The sequence below is a fragment of the Rhinatrema bivittatum genome, chromosome 9 (genome assembly GCF_901001135.1).
Source record: "Rhinatrema bivittatum chromosome 9, aRhiBiv1.1, whole genome shotgun sequence".
In the NCBI taxonomy this organism is placed as follows: Eukaryota; Metazoa; Chordata; class Amphibia; order Gymnophiona; family Rhinatrematidae; genus Rhinatrema; species Rhinatrema bivittatum.
The window spans coordinates 139,752,906-139,759,811 of NC_042623.1; positions in this window are offsets into that span (position 1 = coordinate 139,752,906).

Sequence of the window (6,906 nt, forward strand, 5' to 3'; positions counted from 1 at the left end):
GAGGTTTAGTTAGGACTGTGCTAGCTTCCACTTCACTGACAGAGGAGAGAGAGGCAGGATCTCATGTTGGTGAGGGACAGCAGGACATATTGACAGTAAAGGAAGAGAGGATGAGTGAATACTCTGCCATAGTTCTTCAGGCTCCATCTGTGACCACCCTCACTTCAATGCCAGCAGTGTCAGCCATCCCCAAGGATGCAAACAGAGGCAAGGGATCATGAAAGAAATCTGTGACCTGGAGCCATTTTCAAATGAGGGAAACATAGAAACATAGAAACATAGAAATGACGGCAGAAGAAGACCAAATGGCCCATCCAGTCTGCCCAGCAAGCTTCACACATTTTTTCTCTCATACTTATCTGTTTCTCTTAGCTCTTGGTTCTATTTCCCTTCCACCCCCACCTTTAATGTAGAGAGCAGTGATGGAGCTGCATCCATGTGAAATATCTAGCTTGATTAGTTAGGGGTAGTAGCCGCCGCAATAAGCAAGCTACACCCATGCTTATTTGTTTTACCCAGACTATGTTATACAGCCCTTATTGGTTGTTTTTCTTCTCCCCTGCCTTTGAAGCAGGGAGCTATGCTGGATATGCGTGAAGTATCAGTCTTCTCCCATGCTGTTGAAGCAGAGAGCCATGCTGGATGTGCATCGAAAGTGAAGTATCAGGCACATTTGGTTTGGGGTAGTAACCGCCGTAACAAGCCAGCTACTCCCCGCTTTGTGAGTGCGAACCCTCTTTTCTTCTCCCCTGCCGTTGAAGCAGAGAGCTCTGCTGGATGTGTGAAGTATCAGTTTTTCTTCTCCCCTGCCATTGAATCAGAGAACTATGCTGTATATGCATTGAAAGTGAAGTATCAGGCTTATTTGATTTGGGGTAGTAACCACTGTAACAAGCCAGCTCTTTGTGAGTGCGAATCCTTTTTTCCACATTTTCCACATTTCTTCTTGCTGTTGAAGTTTAGAGCGATGTTGGAGTCACAGTAAGCATGTGTATGTTTATTTAATAAGGGTATTGACTCCAGGCAGTAGCCATCATTCTGGCGAGTCACCCACTCTTCATTGGCAGCCTCTTGACTTTATGGATCCACAGTGTTTATCCCACGCCCCTTTGAAGTCCTTCACAGTTCTGGTCTTCACCACATCCTCCGGAAGGGCATTCCAGGCATCCACCACCCTCTCCGTGAAGAAATACTTCCTGACATTGGTTCTGAATCAAACCCACCCTTTCCACACCGTAATTATTGCGCAAAGGACATCAGCCGAGGGAAGCAACTGGGCTACTTAAGCAATTCTGGGATGGTGCAAAACCTGATAAAGCATCATTCCCAGGAGACAGTAGTGGTAGTAGTCAGGGGGCCCCTTCTGCAAGACAAAAGGAAACTAATCTTCGAAAAGAGGACAAGTGTTCCTGAAGCTGCTTCCAAGACTTTGGCTCTTTCTACCAGTCAGGTGGCAGGCCAGCAGCAGCAGCAGACCCCAGCTATATCCAAGAAGTGACAGCCCACAGTGGAGGAAATGGGGTGGTGTTCACTGATACTGTCATGGGGAAAGAGGCAGGCAGCAGCCAAAGTGGAGACAAGGACTATTTGTGAGATGATTGCTTTAGATGATCAACTCTTGCAGGTCATTGAGAACATGGGTCTCAGCTCTCAGGTGTTTGCTGAGGCTTCTAGCACCAAACTATAAAATGTTATCCAGGACCATTGTCAGCAGAAAGGTCATCCCCAGTTTGTACAAACATTGTTGTAGCTGTGCGCAGGCACTGCTGGTGAAGGCACAGGGGAGCAGTGTGGATTTCACAAGTGACATATGGACATCCACAGGCCTCACACTCTTTCCTCACTTTAATGGCATACTGGTGGGAACTGGCCAAGTTAGGGGCAGGCAGCAGCTCCACAGGACACAGGTGGGCTTTGTTACACACTCACCTGACAGATGGTTCCCATACCTCTGCCAATATTTTAGCAGCTATAAGACAAATGCTGGAGGATTGGCAGCGGGATCAGAGAGCCAGAACTCAACGCAGGGTTCTTTATCACAGATGACAGCTCTAATATGGTCAAGGCAGTATCTGACAGTGGATATCAGGGTGTATGATACTTCGCTCACACCCTGCACCTAGCAGTGAAGGAGGCCTTGGGGCTGAGGTCCAGGGATCCTGAGCATGTGTACCTGCATGGTTTACTAAAGAAGTGTAGAAAAATAGCTGGACACGTCCACCAAAGTGTGAAGACGGGTTACCTTCTCTGTGAAAAGCAGGAGGAATTAGGGATGTCTCACAAGTGTCTCATAGATGAGGGTACCTGCTGGAATTCAACCTAGACTATGCTGCAGAGGCTAGTGGAGCAGCAGGCACAACTGCATGATCTGTGTCAGGATAGATGTGCAGGCTCCCCAAGGGCAACATGATTGGTTAGTCAGGAGATAGCTTAGAACATCCTGAAGCCCTTTAAGGATGCCACAGAGGAGCTGAGTTCCACAAGTGCTACCTTGGGAGATGCTATCCTTTAGTAAACATCCTTTAGAGAAGTTGGAGGGCTTTTAATAGGAAGATGAAATGAGAGGTAAGGTTCAGTGCTGTTTGGTGTCCTTGGAAAAGCAAGTGATAGAGAGACTAGGATCTCTGACTACAAACCCCACATCCATGCTCACTATATTATGTGATCCACATGTGAAAGGGAGAATTGCACTGGAGGCCAACAATCTGATACATATGAAGAGCATGCTGATGGAGGAAGTCTGTCAACTAGAGCACCAGAAGTTGAGGCAGAGGAAGGATATAGCATAGGAGGAAACACCATAATTGGCCAGGTCAGACAATAGTGCAAGTCAGAGCAGTAACCTGTCATTGCTACCTACCACTACATCCACAGTAAAACGGAAACAATCCTCACTTCTGTCCATGTTGCTCGCTAAAGCAGCTGGGAAGAAAGACACACGTCCAATATCAGCAAAGGAGATGGCAGCTCAAATCTCATTGACACTAGCTCGCTGAGACCATTGAGGAAGTGAAGACAAATTTCTAGTATATTGGTCTCAGAAGTCAAGCATCTGGTCAGACCTAGTTAGAGTGGCTCAGCAATATCTCTCTTACCCACCAACAAGTGTCCCTAGTGAAAGAGTGTTTTCCATGATAGGAGAGACATAAGCCCTCATTGCTCCAGGCTGTCACCACACTTGATGGCGAAACTAGTGTGCCTTAAAATGAATCTGCCTTTGGCTTTCCAGAATTGCCATGAGAATGGCTAGAGGAAAGAAAGGAAATTGAAGGTCCTTTAGGGGCTGGATGCTCTGCCATTCTGCTTGCCATGCCTTACTAACAGCAATGGGGCCTACATCCAGCAACATCCAATCACTGTGACTGACTAATTGCATCTGCCTTATCTGTCCCCAACACCATCAGTTGGACCACACTTGAACAACCACATTGCTGCTCCTGTCCAGGCCCAAGATGCAAGATCAAGGGCTGGAAGAGATGCAATGCTGAGTCCTGCTGTATCCCCAACACTGCCAGTTTGGCCACACACTAACCACCACACTGCTGCTCCTGTCCAGGCCAGAGATGCCAGATCAAGGGCTGAAAGAGATAAATTACTGAGTCCTGCTGTGTCCACAACATTGCCAGTTGGGCCACACCTCAAACAACACACTGCTGCTCCTGTCTAGCCTGAGTTGGCAGATCAAGGGATGGATGAGAAGCAGTGTGAGTCCTGCTGAGTCCCCAACACCGCTAGTTGGGCCACACCTCAGCAACCACACTGCTGCTCATGTTCAGGCCTGAAATGCCAGATTGAAGGCTGAAAGAGATGCAATGCTGAGTCATGCGTGTACCCAGCACCGTCAGTTGGGCCACACTTCAACAACCACACTGCTGCTACCTTCCCAGCCTGAAAAGGCAATCCAAGAGCCACAATACAAGAATGCTGAGTACTGCTGTGTTCTCTCAACACTGCCAGTTAGACCTCACTTCAACAACTGCTCTGCTACTTCTGTCCAGGCTTGACATGCCAGACCGAGCATTGGAAGAGATGCAGTGCTGAGTCCTGCTGTGTCCACAACATCACCAGTTGGCTACACTTCATATACAGCACTGCTGCTGCCTCCATCAAAATGGGGCCTGTCACTCCCTGCTGCCTCCTGACTTGTCCCCATCCACCAAACTGAGCTGTCACTTCCTCCTGATTTGTCCCCATCCACAAGCTGGGATATCACTCAGCTTACTTCCTCCTGACTTGTCCCCATCCACCAAACTGGGGCCTGTCACTCCCTGCTGCCTCCTGACTTGTCCCCATCCACCAAACTGAGGCCTGTCACACACTGCTGCTTCCTGACTTGTCTCCATCTACAACTGGGGCCTATCACTCCCTGTTGCCTCCTGCTGCCTACCCCCAACAACACTGAGACCTGATAATATAGAGGTCTATCAGGACATCAAGTAGCAGCCTTTTACTTCCGTACTCCAACAGCATTAACACAGGTGTTATGGTTTAGCAGTGTTTGGGTGGATTCTTGGGTACTGTGGCAGATGACCACACCCACGGGGAGGAGCCCCATGGGGAGCCACAGTACTGGGCTAGACTCAGGACGCACAAACACAGAATTTAGCTCTTTTATTATACAGCTTGATGTGCATGCAACACTGGTTAATAAAACCTCTACATTTCCAAACTTCCGCCGAGAAGAGTGTTGGAGCAGATAGAGGTACAATTATCTTGACTGTCACCTCTGGTGGTGTAACTTCTTTATCTGTGGTGGTAGTTAAGTTCATCTGTGCGTGCAGCTGGTTGAAGGCATCAGTCAAATTCTCCAGTGCATTCTGCTGTTCAGAGATTCGCTGGGCCAGGACTGGAATGGCCTGCAATGCGGTGAGCTGAGCCGAATCCATGGAGTTAGCAATCTGTTATGGTGTAGCGGTGTTTGGGTGGATTCTTGGGTACTGTGGAAGGTGACCATGCCCACGGGGAGGAGCCCCGTTGGGAGCCACAGTACTGGGCTAGACTCAGGATGCACAAACACAGAATTTAGCTCTTTTATTGTACAGCTTGATGTGTACCACCAGAGGTGGCAGTAGTGAGGTGATCCAGAGGTAGCAGTCCCGGGACCCTCGGCAGAGGGAACCCGTCTCACCACGTTGGTAAAGGGGATTCCGGTGTAGGTTTCCCAGACAAGGCAATGCTGTAGATGAGACAGACTGAGAGTTAGATTATTCACTAGATGGTAGCTGTAGATTGGCGATTCCACCAGGATGAAGTAGATGGTACAGGCAACGAGGCAGGGAGAGCAGGCCCTCGAGGTTTGAGTACCTGGTCCCAGTAAGGCACCTGAAATAAAGAAGAGGGCCCCCTAGGAGCAGGTCCCAAGTTAGTCAATACCCCGAAGGGCAGACAGAGAGCTTCCAGCGGCAGCACGGAAGTGGCAGAGTAGATAAGACCGGCCGAGACCAATCCGTTATCCAGTCCGTTGCTAACTCAATAGCTGGCAAGGGCAGGCTAAATACCCAGATGGTGTGATGTCACTTGAGGGGAACGCCCCCGAGGTTCATGCCATTGCTAGAATAAAGACGTGGGTAGCGCACGTGCATCCTAGTAGACCCTTGGGAGGAACATGGCGGGAGGCAACGCCATAGCCATTCCAGGGATGCCATAGAGGACAGCTTGCAGACGCAGTGATAGCCATCTTCCCAAGGTAAGCGGGAGGAGCTGAAAACAAGGTGAGGCATAAGGGGCGAAGCCGTCTGATACCGACGAACGCAACAACAGGGTCTAGCATCACATCTTACAGTAGCCTTACCCTAAAGTACTCCTACACCAACAGCATAGGGGTCTGACAGCACATCAGCAGTTTTACACTGCCATACACCTCACACCATCCTTTGTCTGCCTACTTTGTTCCATGTACAATTGCAGGGAAGTTCCTCTGCATGCTTGAGCTAACACTGAGGAATGACTCCTCTAGAATCCTCTGCCTCCTTTTGTCAGTGCAGCCTCCGAGGCATGACTTTGAGTTTCTCTGCCTCCTTTTGCCAAATACAAGCTCTGAGGCATGACTTGGCTGAGATCCTCTGCCTCATTTTCTTCAAAGCCACCTCGGAGATATGACTCCGCTGAGATCTTCTGCCTCCTTTTGCCAAATGCAACGTCCAAGGCAAGACTCCATTGAGTTCCTCTGCCTCCTTTTCCTTAAAAGCCATCTCTGAGGAATGATTCTCTGCCTCCTTTTCCTAAATGCAACCTCCAAGGAATAACTCCATGGGGTTCTTCTGCCTCCTTTTACTCAAAAACCACCTCTGAGGCATGACTTCTCTGAGACCGTCTTCCTCCTTTTCCCCAAAAGATACCTCCGAGGCATGAATCCACTGAGATCATCTGCCTCCTTTTACCAAATGCAACCTCAGAGGCATGACTCCGCTGAGGTTCTCTTCCTACTTTTCTCCAAATACCACTATTGAGGCATGGTTTTCTGACCTCTTCTACCGGCTTCATTCCAAACGTTGATATGAAGCATGCAGGGGAGGTCCATGGAATCAGGCCTTAGTGGTGGTGTTTCCCAAACACCGGTGGGGCATGACTCCACCGAGATCCTCTGCCTCTTCTACAAAAACCACCACTTAAGAATAACTTATCCTTTATCACCCTGTCTTACTCCAACCCTAACCACTGATGCCTCTCACTTACAGCTACAGCATGCCATTTTAAAACCCTAATCACCGAGACCTGTCACTTTCAACTACAGCATGCCTTGTTCCAACCATTACCAGTGAGGCCTGTCACTGATAGCTATAGCATACCATGTTCCAACTATTACCAATGAGGCCTGTCACTTACAGCTATGGCATGCCATTTTAAAACCCTAAACACTGAGGCCTGTCACTTACAGCTACTGCATGCCATTTAAAAACCCTAAAC